The sequence below is a fragment of the Pseudophryne corroboree genome, chromosome 7, assembly GCF_028390025.1.
Source record: "Pseudophryne corroboree isolate aPseCor3 chromosome 7, aPseCor3.hap2, whole genome shotgun sequence".
Classification (NCBI taxonomy): Eukaryota; Metazoa; Chordata; class Amphibia; order Anura; family Myobatrachidae; genus Pseudophryne; species Pseudophryne corroboree.
The window spans coordinates 286,584,688-286,602,873 of NC_086450.1; the positions used below are offsets into that span (position 1 = coordinate 286,584,688).

At 45.8% G+C, this 18,186-nt stretch overlaps 1 protein-coding gene across 4 annotated transcripts in view; it reads left to right on the plus strand.

The window, feature by feature from the left end:
• Window positions 1–2,148: 2,148 nt before the first annotated feature.
• CARD11 (caspase recruitment domain family member 11) overlaps window positions 2,149–18,186 on the plus strand; it is a 220,382-nt gene continuing 204,344 nt past the window's right edge. For 2 of the 4 annotated variants that reach the window (XM_063934190.1, XM_063934191.1), the window contains exon 1: window positions 2,154–2,295. The gene's annotated coding sequence lies outside the window, so the exon portion shown is untranslated. Of the gene's footprint in view, window positions 2,296–18,186 lie in introns of all 4 variants that reach the window. The other 2 variants (XM_063934192.1, XM_063934193.1) reach the window with 2 other exon arrangements.

Sequence of the window (18,186 nt, forward strand, 5' to 3'; positions counted from 1 at the left end):
CCCCTATGGATTCAAAGAAAAGGATTTACCTGGTAAGTACCAAAATCCTACTTTTACATGAACTGGGACTTTTGTACTAGACCCTTTCCTTGCTGTTCCTTCCATCCTTTACTGTCCTCTCTCTGGAATAACCCTGCTTTTGCCCCAGGCCTTGACCACCGATTATTTCATTGGTTTACCCACCATAATATTATCCAATCTCTAGACATTGCGCCACTCCACACATTCCCTGATTTCCACAGCCCCCAGTCTAGATACTCTCACCCACATAAGATTTTCTACCAGTACTTACAGATATGGCACCTCTATCACTCCATTCTAAAGAACTCAGCTCCTACTACCCGTACTCCCAATGAAATCACTCTGATGACTAAAGGACTCATTTCTACCATCTACCAATTATTATTTATTACTTTCATATAACCAGCCCCAAAAGGAGGCACATAAATTGGCCTGGTAGCGGGAGGTGAGCCCTGGGGGTGAGACTCTGACCACCGAGGAGTGGTCTAAAATTAGCCTGGCAGTAGCTATGAGCTCCCTTTCTGTTCACATTAAAGAAAAGTCCTAGAAGCTCTACTTTTACTGGTACCTAGTACCTACCCATCTCCACTTGATTTACCCTGCTACTACTGACCTTGGCGATTATGTGGCCATTGAGAAACCATATTTGGTGGTCCTGTCATCTAGTTCATGACTTAAGTTGGTCACTGGAATGCAAATACCAGTACTCTATATTCACTGTTGCCCTGGCCCATTCTGAACACTGCATGCCCATTGCAAAAACTAACTATTCATATATTATGTGCTGCAAAATGCCACATCGCTGCACAATGGAAATTAGCTACACCCCCATCGCTGTCAGCCATGATCAATGCAATCTGGTCCACCTATAGAATAGAATGAATAACCTCCATATTACATGATACTCCATCTAACTTTATTAACACTTGGACGTCATGGACAAACCACTTTCAGGCTGAACCCCCTCTAACCACGATATTACTTGTCAATATCTTAACTGTGATGAACCCCTCTTGATGACACATACTGACTGGTCGCCCCCACTCTGGTCCTTCTCCTTCGTCCTCTTTCCCACCCTTCTATTCTCCCCCCTCCCCAGTCTCTTACTCTATACTAATACTTAACCTGCCCATCCCTTTTCATCAGATGTCGCTGTATTATATGGCAGAATATATTATTACTGATATTTTGAAACAATCTGTACTTTTATTTATAACTTACAGACATTTAAAAAAATAAAAAAATAAACAGATTTAAAATAAAATGTAACCCAGTTTATTCCAAATGGAGAACAATAAAAGTAATGATAGTTAGGGTATCCATCAGATGGTTCCGGTATGAATGGTCGACCATGTTATGGTCGACAGTCATTAGGTCGACCACTATTGGTTGACATTGACATGGTCGACATGGACACATGGTCGACACATGAAAATGGCCGACACATGAAAGGTCGACACATGAAAAGGTCGACATGCGTTTTTTTACTTTTTTTGGTGTCGTTTTTTGCGTAAAGTGACTGGGAACCCCAATTAGTGCACCGCGTCCCCTCGCATGGTGCCTTCGCTCCGCTACCGCTACGCTCGGCACAGATTACCGTTCCAATCGTAGTCCACGTGGATCGTAAAGTATGGAAAAGTTTCCCAAAAGAAAAAAAAGTTAAAAAAACTCATGTCGACCTTTTCATGTGTCGACCTTTCATATATCGACCATTTTCATGTGTCGACCATGTGTCCATGTCGACCATGTCAATGTCGACCAATAGTGGTCGACCTAATGACTGTCGACCATAACATGGTCGACCATGTGAACGGATACCCATCAGATCAGGGGAGTAGAAGTCCATTTTTTTTAATTGTCTTAAAAACCGTGTTTTAGGGTTATGTACAAAAAATAGCTTTAAAATCCCAAACAATTTTCTAAGCTTTGTTGATTAATCAGTTTACAGTAGTACCATCTGTCTGTCAGATCTGTGAAGGAGAAATTGGAAGGCACAGTACAGTAAGTTACATTGGCATCTTTGTGTCTGGTTTCCTGTAGGTTACGGGTTTATGGTTTCCTGTAAGCTTTTCTCATTTCCCTTTTATTGCTCCTCCCACCTCACTAAAGATCTTCTTTAATAAACCTTTGTGTCATGATTACTCATTACACATCTCTCCATGTACAGGTGAAAGCTGGATGCTCAGCATGAGCTCTTCAATGTCTTTATGCCGTCACTTTGCTTTTTATTATGCTGGTTATTAAGCTTGTTTACCTGCTGACGATCTGCTAAAGGTAAGGTCTGTTTTACTGGATCATTAGATATGTAACATAAATGTCAATATATTTATTGTCTTGTTATTTTAAAATAAGATTGTGCAGAAACTGCATTTTCTACTTACTTTTAAAAATTGTTGCTATGTACTAATAGCCAAATGCAGGAGATTAGCCTAATGCAGGATAGTGCGGGGCCATGGCTGACCCCTATGGAGGCTTACTCGCAGGAGAGGGATCTCATCTTCCGATCACTCTTCCGCAGCCTCCAGCCGGCTCCTGAATCTGTGCTCATTCACAGTGTCAGATTTCCTGGAGGAATTTCTTACAAATAGAAAAAGCCTCTTGGAATATGCCAGAAAGGTAACTGGCACGGACGGCGGTTATCACTACCGGTGTCCCTGCAAGTTAGTTTTAGTACAGTGGGGATATTTTCATTCAAAACGAAGATATCTGTTTTGATACAGATGGTTAATAATCGCAGCAGTGCTTTGATTATTAATACATAAGCCCTATAGTCTTGTATAAATCTTTTCAAATATTTTTTCTCCCTTGTTCGTACTTTTGTTTTGTTATGTTTATAAAATATATTTGACACAGTATTACTAAAAGTGCAGTATCCAGTGACAGGTTGAAGTTGGGCATATAGCCACCAGGTGCAGTGCAGTGCAGTCCAAGTAGACCTTGGGCAAATGATCTCTCTGCACAACATAGTTATAGTGTATTTTTTTCATATCTTAAAAATTGCTAAAATGTATATAACCCCTTATTTAACTGTTTTCCAGATACACTCCTTATCAGATTATTTTAGCACCCTCTTTCCCTACACATTCATTATGCTGGGTGTGTGTAAATATGGGCCCTACAGACTCGGCGATGTGCCGCCGAGCTGCCAAACCGCCGATACGGCAGACAGGCGACCCGGCGGTGGGGGCGGTCAGTGACGGGGGGAGTGAAGTTTCTTCACTCCCCCGTCACCCGGCTCCGTAGACGTGCAGGCAAATATGGACAATCTCATCCATATTGGCCTGCATGCACAGCCGACGGGGCATCAGCGATGAACGAGCGCGGGGCCGCGCATCGTTCATCGCGGGTGCCTCCACACTGACAGATATGAACGTTATCTCGTTAATTAATGAACGAGATCGTTCATATCTTGCAGTGTTATCGCCCAGTGTGTAGGGCGCATTATTAAGTCTGCCTATGTTCTACCGAACCGCCACCTAACATACCTGACGTCACTGTGTTTGCGATTACTGAATACACTTTACTTAATTTCTTTTCATTGTTCTTTTCATATAATTAGTACAACTCCTGTTATGTAATCATGCAGTTCTTAAAGTGTATGTATTACAAATGTATGTACCAAAAATATAGTCAGAGAACCTTTATGCAAATATTATGCAACAACTGCATACAGATGGAGCCTCGCTTATCTAGCATTCTCTGCTGCGCCTAGGTGCACCATGGTTTAGTAGCATTAGCCTTTCATCTATTGTTCTCAGCTACAATACAATACAATACAGAGAGAACAATACAGCAGGGGATTAAGTCCGACAGCACTGGCTCAGTTAATCCTATTAAAGGGATAGATGAGCAGAGCTCCATCTGTATAAGTAAAACATATCAATGTGCCCAAATACTTATCTAGTAGAAAGGAACAATATAGCTATTGAGACATTTTGGGTAACATTCATTCAGTGTCACAATTGCACATATTTTACAACTGTGCATAAAACTCATGTAGCACATGTGAGTATTGTCACACTGTTTATTTTTTATCATTCTGGGGAGGGGGTTTGGGAAAGAAATATGTAGTAATTTTTTCAGTAATTTTTTTACTTAGGAAGCAGGGAGGAACAATAACCGTTTGCTTAAGGGTCTTTCTTGGTAACTAACATTGTCTTAGAGATATTCTAATGAAACCCCATTTTGCACATATACTGCTGTGAAGTTACACTGCATAATATTGTGAGCACTAGGGTAGATGTGACCTTGATCTTCTCTGCACTTTATCAGGACTCACAGCACGTAAGGTCTTGTATGATGACATCACTAGCTTTCCAGTATACCGGCCAAGAGAGTGAGGACTCTCTCCACACTGCCACATTCACCACTGGAATAACAATGTGGTCATATCACATTAATACTTTCAGCAGCCATATAGCAGAAATGGCCACAAGCTGCCACATTGCTTGCAATAAAGCTTGGGTACAGGAGCCAAATCAGTACTTGGACCTCTGGTAGGAAAGTTGTACAATACTTAGTTTAGTCACAATTGAATACAAAAAACAATAGAAATCTGTGCATGCTGTTTGCTGTCAATGTATGTCATTTGTTAAGTCTAGAAACACACAATGTGTAGTGTTGAGCATTAGGTCAGCACTATGTTTATTAATATAAAAAAACAACAATAATGTCCTGCCTGAGTTTCTCACCTTGCTTGTCAGCGGAGGCAGCAGTATTTTCTTACAATATAAAGTTCAGTTACTTTCCTTTTATATTGTTTTTCCAATCTGTGCTGGTTAACATGGGCTAGGTGGGGGAGGGGTGTACTAAGTGCAGACAGACTCCACCTCCCGATAGCGACCAAACTCCGCCTCTCAGCATGCTAAGCTCCACCTACACAGGGCAGATAATGTGTCATGCAGTGATGTATGAATGTCACAATCATACAGATAATCAGTGCAAGCTCCTAGTGGCAGCACAGGTCACGTATACTTAGGGCTTCATTTAAGAACTAGCAATAATACCTTTAGCACTCACAAAAGGGGTTATGACCTCAAGCAGCGGTATGCTTAGCGTACCGCTATTTAGGCTGCATTCACCAGTGATGCTGTTTGCCAGTGGAATATTTCATTTTTAATCTTGGGTACGGGATCCCGGTGGTCGGAAACCCGGCAGTCAGAATAGCTGATACTGGGATCCCAACCGCCAGAATGCCGGCAGGGGGTGAGCGCAATGAAGCCCCTTGCAGGCTCACTGTGCTCGCCACAGGTTCTGTTCCCACTCCATGGGTGTCATGGACATCCAGGAGTGGGAATAGCTGTGATGGCGCTGCCGGCATTCTGGCGGTTGGGATCCTCATCCTGGCGATGGTATTCTGACCGCCAGGATCCCGACCGTCAGCATCCTGACTACATCCCTTTCATTTAGTGTTCTAGTGTTACTAAGAAATATCCTGCAGGCACTTAAGAAAACTTTCCTGTCTGGCAAGGTCCTGCGGCAACCTTGTCAGCAGTATCCTCCACTGAACTGCCGGGAACCTAAAGCTGGGTACACACACTACACGATGTGTGTACCCAGCGACATCGCAGGCAACGGTACCCAGGGGGCTGTCATCACCAAGATGTTGGCAGCGTCGGAGTAACGGTGGGGGCCATGCTATATTCGGCAGCATGACCCTCGATAGAGATGTCTTTAGTCAGCCCTATATGCCCCACTTCTGTCGGCCCATCGGTGCGGAAGCATGTATTGTCAGCGACACGGTGCATCCACACTTGGTAATTTGAATGACGTCATTCTGATGCATCAGAATCGGGCCCGTCGGTCACAATATCGCCTAGTGTGTATCCACCATAAACCTGCCAGTGACAGGCTGCTCAGTACTGTGCATGTGACATGGCTGTTTGTGCATTTGCTCCCACCTGATGGGGGACTCAGCAAAGCCTGGAAAGCGTCAATGAAACTGGATAGGATTTTCTGGATTCCCATTTCTGGCTGTGAGGACGGTACCGCAGATGCCATTCTATACATGGTATAAGCGGTACAGTCACAGAGGTGATTCTGTAGCAGCCCTCTGCTGGCTAAATACTGAAAAGAAATCATAGGGGCTAATTCAGACCTGATTGCTGCTGTGCGTTTTCACACAGTGGGCGATCAGTTCTGAACTGCGCATGCGCGAGAGCTGATGGCCATCTCAGCCCTACGATCGCCTCTGCCTACTTGACAGCAGAGGCGGTCACTGAAGGGGAGGGGTGTTTGGCCGCCGTTTTGGGGGCGCAGTCCGGGCAACACAGGCGTGTCCGGGCTGCGACGAGTAGCTCCCTGCCAGCGCGTAGAAGCTGAACTGGTAGGGAGCTACTCCTCAGGTACAAAAGCATTGACGCCATGCGATGCTTTTGTTCCTGTGTGTGTGGGGGGTGGGGGAGGGGGGGGCAGAGCCAGACATGAGGGGCGGACTAGCCCGGTGCTGGGCGTCCCCCCGCATGTCTGTGAAACTGATCATAGCCGTGCAAAATTTTGCACAGCTACGATCAGGTCTGAATTAGGCCCCATAACCCCTTTTGTGAGTACTAAAGGGATTATAACTCATTCTTAAATGAAGTCCTTGGGGATTGTACCGCTTCCACCCTCAAGGCTTTGCTGAGTCCCTTCTGGATGGAAGCATAATGTGTTTGAGAAGACGGACATTTTGCATGTGCATTGACCTGCAGCTGGGAAGGTATGTCATTTTAAATAATTATAGTATTCGTTGATGCCACTGTAATATATTAAACAAAATATGCTGCTGGCAACAAGTATTGATGTTAAATGCAGCCCTTAGAAAGAAGCAGATCTTGAACTCATACAACTATTACACTGATCAACACTCATTTTATAGTTTATTTTACAGCAATGTTGGTGTAATTTTGTTGTGCTGTTTTGCTAGATTGGCTCTAATTGAAATACACGGATGAGAAACTAGAAAAACACAACAGCAGAGCCGGCCCTAACCAATATGATGCCCTAGGCAAGATTTTGGCTGGTGCCCTCTAGCACCACCGCTGGTTCCGCCTCTGACCTTGTACCCCCTATATTTTAAACAGGAACAGTTCGCACATTTGGCGCACAGCCCAAAAAGGGGTGTGTTTTTGCTGGCAAGGGGCATGGCCACACAATAACCCCAATTCCAATTACGCCACACAGTACTGCAACTTTATTCACATATGATCATGCGATAGTGTCCATAATTCATATTACATCCCACAGTAGTATCACTTTACCTTATAAACGTTACTCCTCACAGTAGAGCCCCTTATTCACATTACATCACACTGAATTGCTCCTTATTCACATTACACCACACCCTACTGCTCTTTATTCACATTAGATGACATAGTGGTGCCCTTTCTATACGCAACGCCACATAGTAGAGAACCTTATACACATAATGCCACACATTAGTAATGCATTTACACACATTCTACACAGTAATGCCCCTTACACATATGAGACACCTTATTAATGTCCTTATAAACATAATGCGCCTTACACATTATGACAACCTTTATTAATGCCCTTTTGCACATAATGTCCCTTACACATTTGCCGCACATTATTAATGCCCTTATACACATAATGACACACATAGTGCCCCCTACACACTTGCTGCACATTATTAGTGCCCCTATACACATAATGACACACATACAGTAGTACCCTGTTACACATATGCCGCACATTATTAATGCCCTTATACACATAATGACACACATAGTGCCCCTTACACACATGTTGCACATTATTAATGCATTTTTACATGACACACATAATGCTCCTTACACATATTCTGAACACTACTGCACAACCAACCCACTCACATGCACACAGCACTCACACTGCCTCTAACACTGTGACCTCTGCCTCTGCTTGGATACAGATGTGTCCTCATAAATATTGCCTCAATGCTAATATCGGGCACACCTTTTTTTATGAAAATGCATCTTATTTGCATTGCTATGTGGCTAGTGTGCACAAGCAGCTTCTGCTGATTAAAATGATATGCAGCATGCCTATATACTGTGTGAGACTGTGGCTGTATCTGCATATGAAATGCTACACACAGAATATAGGCATGCCGCATATCATTTTATTCAGCAGAAGCTGCTGATGCCCCTAGGCATATCAAATGCCCTAGGCAATTGCCTAGTTTGCCTATGCCTATGGCCGGCTCTGCACAACAGACAACGTGAATCACTTTTATATGGAGGGGACATATTCTAGAATGATTGCAGAGTGAACACCTAGAATATTCACGTCTCTAACCTTCTAGATCAGTGTTTTTCAACCACTGTGCCATGGCACTCTAGTGTGCCCTGAGCAGTCTCCAGGTGTGCCCCCATAGATGCAGAGCTAGGCCCATCAGTGTTTAACCGCTACTGAGAACCTGGAATGATCAATACTGGTGGGTTTAGTGGTTGCAGAGCCAGTTCTAATTTTGGGCCCGGGCAGTGGGGGTAATTCCAAGTTGATCGCAGCAGGATTTTTGTTAGCAATTGGGCAAAACCATGTGCACTGCAGGGGAGGCAGATATAACATGTGCAGAGAGAGTTAGATTTGGGTGGGCAGTGGCAAACGCAGGATTTTCATGGGGGGGTTTCCAGAACTGGGTGGAGCCAAGCACGGGGGCGGGGACTGAGGTGACCCAGTACATGCTGGGTCCGTAAAACTAGTGTGTCTGTGTTCATATCTATATATGTACACATATATACCGTATATACACCTATATATATATATATATATATATATATATAATATACACATAGCATATTAAACATGCATATATATATCTATTTCAAGCTTCTCACACTCGCTTACAAAGCCCTCACCCACTCCTCTCCCATCTACATCTCTGACCTTATCTCCCTTTACACTCCCACCCGTCCTCTTCGTTCTGCTAATGCACGCCGATTCTCCTGCCTACTGATTACTTCCTCCCACTCCTACCTCCAAGATTTTTCACGTGCTGCTCCAATTCTCTGGAATTCCCTACCTCTCCCCCTCAGACTCTCCAACTCTCTACAAAACTTCAAACAGGCTCTCAAGACCCACTTCTTCACCAAACCCAGCCAAATCTCATCCTAACCCTCTGTTCTACGCTCTCTATGTACCCCACCTGTCTCACCCCTGTCTGTCTACCCCTCCCCTTTAGAATGTAAGCTCTCACGAGCAGGGCCCTCTTCCCTCATGTGCTTATCCTTTGTCTTACTTTAATAATCTTCAACTGCATCAACTCCAGCAGTATTCTGCCACCTGATACTTATTCCAGTGTCATCTGCTGATGTAACTATGTTTATTTACCCTGTACTTGTCCTATACTGTCATCAACTGTAAGTTGCTGTTTTCCTGTTTGATTATTTATGTACTCTGTAATTGGGCGCTGCGGTACCCTTGTGGCGCCATATAAATAAAGGATAATATATATATATATACATACAGTACAAGTATATATATATATCATGTGTGTGTGTTTATATGTATGTATATACATGTGTATATATGTATGCACAAATTGCACATGGATATATATGTACTATAATTAAAATAAAGTAAACTTTTATGAAGCACTTACAAGTGCCACCAGGAAGAGAGCAGGCTGCAGAGGACGCTAGACAGCCATTAACAATACTCATGCAGCATTAAAAAAAAAAAAAAAAAAAAAAAAAATTAGTTTTTTTTTTGGTGGAGGGGGGTTTCTGGGTACTCGGAAACCCCCCCTGGGTGCGCCACTGGTGGGGTGTGTTCAATCTGCAATCTAATTTGCAGTGTAAAAATAAAGCAGCCAGTATTTACCCTGCACAGAAACAAAATAACCCACCCAAATCTAACTCTTTCTGCACATGTTATATCTGCCTCCCCTGCAGTGCACATGGTTTTGCCCAATTGCTAACAAAAATCCTGCTGCGATCAACTTGGAATTACCCCCAGTGTTGGGCTCTTCTGGCTTTCTCAGATATGGATCAGGTGTTACCTATGGAGATGCAAGAATAATTGTTGGATACACAAAAGAACTGCACAGGAACACTTAGGCAGCTCTATGGAATTAATACACCAAATGGGTGCCTCTCCAGAAACACCCCAATAGTAGCTAAAAGAGACTAAAAGGTATGGTGTATATATACCACTAAGCGCCTATGACTACAATAACGTGATAATGAATAAATACAATACGCCCTTTGTTGCTGTTTTCTCATCAAATGATCTCGCACCAATATGCACAGGTCAGCACATGGGGAAAAAGAGCAAAAAAAATAGATCATGTGTGGAAATATCCATTTAATTACACACAATACACATAGACAGGACAAATATCACCAGTTCTCCTCCCAGGTAGGTGGTCTGGGGACTTCTCACAACGGCAAAAATTCAGCAAGGTCAGTCCATAATCATTGTGGAGATACGATATCAGCCAATGCGTTTCGACCCTATTCCTTGGGTCTTTATCAAGGCAATATATTTGAAAACTTGTTTAGAACTGACTTAGGCCGGTTCACACTACCTCTGGTAATTGTTCTGCACTTCAGCACCTATAGAACATTGGGAGCGTAATATTTTGTTTTATTTTGTCCTGTCTGTGTGTTGTGTGTAATTAAATGGATGTTTCCACACATGATCTGTTTTTTTTGCTCTTTACCCCATGTGCTGACCTGTGCATATTGGTGTGAGATCATTTGAGGAGAAAACAGCAACAAAGGGCGTATTGTATTTATTCATTATCACGTTATTGTGGTGATAGGCGCTTAGTGGTATATATACACCATACCTTTTATTCTCTTTTAGTTACCTATGGAGAAGCTGCGACATGACATCCTAGGATACGCAACTGCACCATGCATCACCATTATATTTGAGTGTGCCTTGATAATATTTAAATCTTGTTCAGTGTGCCGCCAGTAGTAAAAGGTTGAAAATCTCTGTTCTAGATTGTTCCTGTACATTCCCATATGCATGCATTATGGCTAAGTTCCCTATTAATTGTGGGTACCCATTGTCTTAGAACTAGAGCCAATTTGAAAAAAAACTCCTTAAATTCTGGAATTCAGCAACCCCATCCTATATATCAACTTGTAATTTAAGCAGGCACCATCCTTCAATTTAGTCACCCTAAATACAAATCCACATGCATGTTTTTTTTCTTACATGTTGGTCAATTGAAAAAAAAAAAGTGCTAAAATGCCTCTAGTCATATACCCCATACCTCCCAACTGTCCCGCATTCAGCAGGACAGTCCCATTTTCCTGGGACTGTCCCGCTCTCCCACCTGCGGCCAGCAGGGGAGTTGGTGGAAGTGCACACATTGCAGGAGAAGAGGAGAATAGATGCTGTGTGCATGCATTTATTCACAGCTTCGGGGAGGAGCCTGGGGGCAGCCCAGCAACTCGGAGAGTGCTGGGCACGCCCCCACAATGACGCAATCAGGGGGATCTTGTGATGCTCCACCCCTCTTTGCTGATGCTACACCCCTTTCCCCAGGCTCCGCCCACTTCCGGGAGCGCTGGCGCCTTTGGCACCCGATGGGTCCCTAGTGGGACTACTACAAAGCTGGGACATATGCTCTAGGTGCTAACAAAATACTATATATACAGAGATTAACATTTGCAAAAACAACAGGGTTAAAACATACTTATGTCTGCTAACAGAGATGAGATTAATATTTTAAACTCTGAAAATGTCCCAGTAGAAACATCATATTAAAGTAGGTATTATTAGTAAACCAGATGTACAGTAAGTGCTGAGGCTAATTACAAAATATATGTAGTTCTTAAACCATACTTGCCTACCTGTGAAGTCTTCTCTCCGGAGAAGCCTGGAGAGGAGACGCTGCTTGACACTTTTGGGGGGTTGGGCCGGGCTGTCAGTCACTAGGCCCCACCCCCAAAATGATCTGTGGCAAGGAGCTAAAAGACATGAATTTGCATAACTTAGCCAAGGGGCGGATTGGGACCGAAAACCAGCCAGAGAAATTTATGGAAGCAGCCCTAACTCCGTGATTGTGGAGTCGGTACTGTGCTCCTCGATACTGGTATGGTACAGCTCCACAAGCGCGAGGGACAAATGCAGGCTCCAAAAGGTGGTCAGAACCACAGAGAATATCATCGGGCCGACCTTCACTCAGTCCAGGACCTGTCCAGAGCTAAAAAGCGGGCAACGAAGATAGTAAAGGACCAGCTACACCCCGGCCACAGCATGTTTAACCTGCTTCCTTCAGGCAGGTATTAGAGGGCCATCCCCACCAGGTCCACCAGAAGCCTCAAAAGTTTCTTTCCCCAAGCGGTCCGCCTGCTGAACTCCTGAACATTGACCGACTAGACATACATGTAACTCACTTGTGTCCCTACGGTATTCCTATCTGTATGACTTTACTTGCCCCCCTTCCCCCCCCCCCCCCCCCTTCCCACCTGCTTATCTGTTACCTATGTGGCTGTTGTATAGCAAACCGAAGACAAATTCCTAGTATACGCAAGACCGGTTCTAGCCATTGTGGCGCCCCGGGCAAAAATAGGGGCATGGCGTGGTCAGGTATGCCCCATGTAGAGTTGTGCCCCCGTTTTTGCCACCTGTAGACTTGTGCCCTCGTTTGTGCCCCCTGTAAAGTTGTGCCCCCTGTAAAGTTGTGCCCCCATTTGTGCCGCTTACAAAAATGTTTTTATTAATTAATACTCACCATCTCCGCTTCTGATTCCCAACCGCTGCTTACCTCCATCTCCGGCCGCTGGCGCCGCTCCTCTGATCTATGGGAGAGATGTCATGACGTCTCTCCCATAGCACAGCATAGACACTAGAGGTCAATTATGACCCCTAGTGTCTATGTGCCGCTCCCACAATGCCGTGCGGTGCATTGCGCACTGCACAGCTGTGACAGCACAGCACCAGGTGGCACCACCAGTAGCGGATCTTGCTACGGCAGCGGCGCCCTCCGGATGGCGGCGACTCCCTCCAGAAGGCGGCGCCCCGGCCAAAAATCCTGCGTGCCAGTAGCAAGATCCGCTACTGCTCCCATGGTGTGGACTCTTTAAAACAGCGAACTGCGGTGACTTACCTTTGGTGAACCTAATATCCGGAGCAGAGGCGGAACTACCACCAGTGCAAGCTATGCCTTGCGTTGGGGCCCGCCACTGTCAAGGGGCCCAAAGCCAGCGCGCATGTACAGTAATGAGTCAAACTGACTCACTACATGCCGCTGTGTGCTGCGGCCACGGAGGGGGGGGAGAAGGAAGAGGAGGGAGCCGCAGCAGCGCTATGTAATTGGTGTAGGCGCCGCTGCTGCTGTCCCTCTCCTTCACCATAAGCTGTCCTCCGCTGCTGTGAATGCTGGGATGCGCTTCCCTCATCACAGCGGCGGAGGACAGCCTATGGTGAAGAAGACGGACAGCAGCAGCGGCGCCTACACCAATTACAGTGTGCTGCTGCGGCTCCCTCCTCCCCCTCCCTCCTTCCCCTCCCTCCTCCTTCTTCTCCCCTGCCCTCTATCTATCTATCTATCTATCTATCTGTCTGCCTTAATGTGAAAAAAAGGGGGATGCTCTCTGCCGTAATGTGTAAAAAGGGGGACGCTGTCTGCCGTAATGTGTAAAAAAAGGGATGCTGTCTGCCATAATTTGTAAAAAAAGGGACGCTGTCTGCCGTAATGTGTAAAAAGGGGGACGCTGTCTGTCGTAGTGTGTAAAAAGGGGACGCTGTCTGCAGTAATGTGTAAAAAGGGGGCGCTGTCTGCCATAATGTGTGAAAAGGGGACTCTGTCTACCTTAATGTGTAAAAAGGGGGACGCTGTCTGCCGTTATGTGTAAAAAGGGGGACACTGTCTGCCGTAATGTGTAAAAAGGGCTCGCTGTCTGCCGTTATGTGTAAAAAAGGGGAATCTGTTTGCCGTAATGTGTAAAAAGGGGACTCTGTCTGCCGTAATGTGTAAAAAAGGGACGCTGTCTGTCGTAATGTGTAAAAAGGGGACACCGTTTGCCGTAATGTGTAAAAAGGGGACGCTGTCTGCTGTAATGTGTAAAAAGGGGGACGCTCTCTGTTGTAATGTGTAAAAAGGGGGACGCTCTCTGCCGTAATGTGTAAAAAGGGGGACGCTGTCTGCCGTAATGTGTAAAAAGGGGATGCTGTCTGCCGTTATGTGCAAAAAAGGAGACGCTGTCTGCCGTTATGTGTAAAAAGTGGGACGCTGTCTGCCTTAATGTGTAAAAAGGGGACGCTGTCCGCCGTTATGTGTAAAAAAAGGGGACGCTGTCTGCCGTTATGTGTAAAAAGGGGACGCTGTCTGCCGTAATGTGTAAAAAGGGGACACTGTCTGCCGTAATGTGTAAAAAGGGGGACGCTCTCTGCCGTAATGTGTAAAAAGGGGGACGCTCTCTGCCGTAATGTGTAAAATAAGAATTTACTTACCGATAATTCTATTTCTCGGAGTCCGTAGTGGATGCTGGGGTTCCTGAAAGGACCATGGGGAATAGCGGCTCCGCAGGAGACAGGGCACAAAAGTAAAGCTTTTACAGGTCAGGTGGTGTGTACTGGCTCCTCCCCCTATGACCCTCCTCCAGACTCCAGTTAGGTACTGTGCCCGGACGAGCGTACACAATAAGGGAGGATTTTGAATCCCGGGTAAGACTCATACCAGCCACACCAATCACACCGTACAACTTGTGATCTAAACCCAGTTAACAGTATGATAACAGAGGAGCCTCTGAAAGATGGCTTCCTAAACAATAACCCGAATTAGTTAACAATAACTATGTACAAGTATTGCAGATAATCCGCACTTGGGATGGGCGCCCAGCATCCACTACGGACTCCGAGAAATAGAATTATCGGTAAGTAAATTCTTATTTTCTCTATCGTCCTAAGTGGATGCTGGGGTTCCTGAAAGGACCATGGGGATTATACCAAAGCTCCCAAACGGGCGGGAGAGTGCGGATGACTCTGCAGCACCGAATGAGAGAACTCCAGGTCCTCCTTTGCCAGGGTATCAAATTTGTAAAAATTTACAAACGTGTTCTCCCCTGACCACGTAGCTGCTCGGCAGAGTTGTAATGCCGAGACCCCTCGGGCAGCCGCCCAAGATGAGCCCACCTTCCTTGCGGAATGGGCCTTAACAGATTTAGGCTGTGGCAGGCCTGCCACAGAATGTACAAGTTGAATTTTGTTACAAATCCAACGAGCAATCGACTGCTTAGAAGCAGGTGCACCCAACTTGTTGGGTGCATACAGTATAAACAGCGAGTCAGATTTTCTGACTCCAGCCGTCCTTTAAATGTATATTTTTAAGGCTCTGACAACGTCCAACAACTTGGAGTCCTTCAAGTCGTCTGTAGCCGCAGGCACTACAATAGGCTGGTTCAGGTGAAACGCTGATACCACCTTAGGGAGAAAATGCGGACGCGTCCGCAGCTCTGCCCTATGTCGAATGGAAAATTAAATAAGGGCTTTTATAAAACAAAGCCGCCAGTTCAGATACTCTCCCGGCCGAAGCCAGGGCCAGTAACATAGTCACTTTCCATGTGAGATATTTCAAATCCACATTCTTTAGTGGTTCAAACCAATTGGATTTGAGGAAATCTAAAACTACATTTAGATCCCACGGTGCCACCTTAGGCACCACAGGAGGCTGTATATGCAGTACTCCTTTGATAAAAATCTGGACCTCAGGGACTGAGGCCAATTCTTTTTGGAAGAATATTGATAGGGCCGAAATTTGAACCTTAATATATCCCAATTTGAGACCCCTAGACAATCCTGATTGCAGGAAATGTAGGAAAACGACCCAGTTGAAATTCCTCCATCGGAGCACTCCGCTGCTCGCACCACGCAACATATTTTCGCCAAATACGGCGATAATGCTTCGCGGTGACTTCCTTCCTTGCCTTTATCAAGGTAGGAATGACTTCTTCTGGAATGCCTTTTCCTTTTAGGATCTGGCATTCAAACGCCATGCCGTCAAACGCAGCCGCGGTAAGTCTTGAAAAAGACAAGGACCCTGCTGAAGCAGGTCCCTTCTCAGAAGTAGAGGCCACGGATCGTCCGTGACCATCTCTTGAAGTTCCGGGTACCAAGTCCTTCTTGGCCAATCCGGAGCCACTAGTCTTACTCCTCTTTGCCGTATAATCCTCAATACCTTTGGTATGAGAGGCAGAGGAGGAAACACATATACCGACTGGTACACCCAAGGTGTTACCAGCGCGTCCACAGCTATTGCCTGCGGATCTCTTGACCTGGCGCAATACCTGTCCAGTGTATTGTTGAGGCGAGACGCCATCCTGTCCACCATTGGTTTTACCCAACGGTTTAATAGCATGTGGAAAACTTCTGGATGAAGTCCCCACTCTCCCGGGTGAAGGTCGTGTCTGCTGAGGAAGTCTGCTTCCCAGTTGTCCACGCCCGGGATGAATACTGCTGACAGTGCTATCACGTGATTCTCCGCCCAGCGAAGGATCCTGGCAGCTTCTGCCATTGCCCTCCTGCTTCTTGTGCCGCCCTGTCTGTTTACATGGGCGACTGCCGTGATGTTGTCCGACTGGATCAACACCGGTCTTCCTTGAAGCAGAGGTTCCGCCTGGCTTAGAGCATTGTAGATTGCTCTTAGTTCCAGAATGCTTATGTGAAGAGACTTTTTCAGGCTCGACCACACTCCCTGGAAATTTCTTCCCTGTGTGACTGCTCCCCAGCCTCTCAGGCTGGCATCCGTGGTCACCAGGATCCAATCCTGCATGCCGAATCTGCGGCCCTCCAATAGATGAGCCTCCTGCAACCACCACAGAAGGGATACCCTTGTCCTCGGCGACAGGGTTATCCGCAGGTGCATCTGAAGATGCGACCCTGACCATTTGTCCAACAGATCCCTTTGCATGGAATCTGCCGAAAGGGATTGCTTCGTAAGAAGCTACCATTTTTTTTCCCCAGGACTCTTGTGCATTGATGTACAGACACCTTTCCTGGTTTTAGGAGGTTCCTGACCAGGTCAGATAACTCCTTGGCTTTTTCTTCGGGAAGAAAAACCTTTTTCTGAACTGTGTCCAGAATCATCCCCAGGAACAGCAGACGAGTTGTCGGCATTAATTGGGATTTTGGAATATTCAGAATCCATCCGTGCTGCTTTAGCACCTCTTGAGATAGTGCTAAACCCATCTCTAGCTGTTCTCTGGACCTTGCCCTTATTAGGAGATCGTCCAAGTATGGGATAATTAATACGCCTTTTCTTCGAAGAAGAAATATTATCTCGGCCATTACCTTTGTAAAGACCCGAGGTGCCGTGGACAAACCAAACGGCAGCGTCTGAAACTGATATTGACAGTTTTGTACAACGAACCTGAGGTACCCCTGGTGTGAGGGGTAATTGGAACGTGGAGATACGCATCCTTGATGTCCAAGGATACCATAAAGTCCCCTTCTTCCAGGTTCGCTATCACTGCTCTGAGTGACTCCATCTTGAACTTGAACTTCTTTATGTACAGGTTCAAGGACTTCAGATTTAGAATAGGCCTTACCGAGCCATCCGGCTTCGGTACCACAAAAAGAGTGGAATAATACCCCTTCCCTTGTTGTAGAAGAGGTACCTTGACTATCACCTGCTGAGAATACAGCTTGTGAATGGCTTCCAAAACCGTCTCCCTTTCTGAGGGGGACGTTGGTAAAGCAGACTTCAGGAAACGGCGAGGTGGCTCTGTCTCTAATTTCAACCTGTACCCCTGAGATATTATCTGCAGGATCCAGGGATTTACCTGCGAGTGAGCCCACTGCGCGCTGTAATTCTTGAGACGACCGCCTACCGCCCCCGAGTCCGCTTGCGAAGCCCCAGCGTCATGCTGAGGCTTTTGTAGAAGCCGGGGAAGGCTTCTGTTCCTGGGAAGGAGCTGCCTGTTGCTGTCTCTTCCCTCGACCTCTGCCTCGTGGCAGATATGAATAGCCCTTTGCTCTCTTATTTTTAAAGGAACGAAAGGGCTGCGGTTGAAAAGTCGGTGCCTTTTTATGTTGGGGAGTGACTTGAGGTAGAAAGGTGGATTTCCCGGCTGTAGCCGTGGCCACCAAATCTGATAGACCGACTCCAAATAACTCCTCCCCTTTATACGGCAAAACTTCCATATGCCGTTTTGAATCCGCATCGCCTGTCCACTGTCGCGTCCATAAAGCTCTTCTGGCCGAAATGGACATAGCACTTAC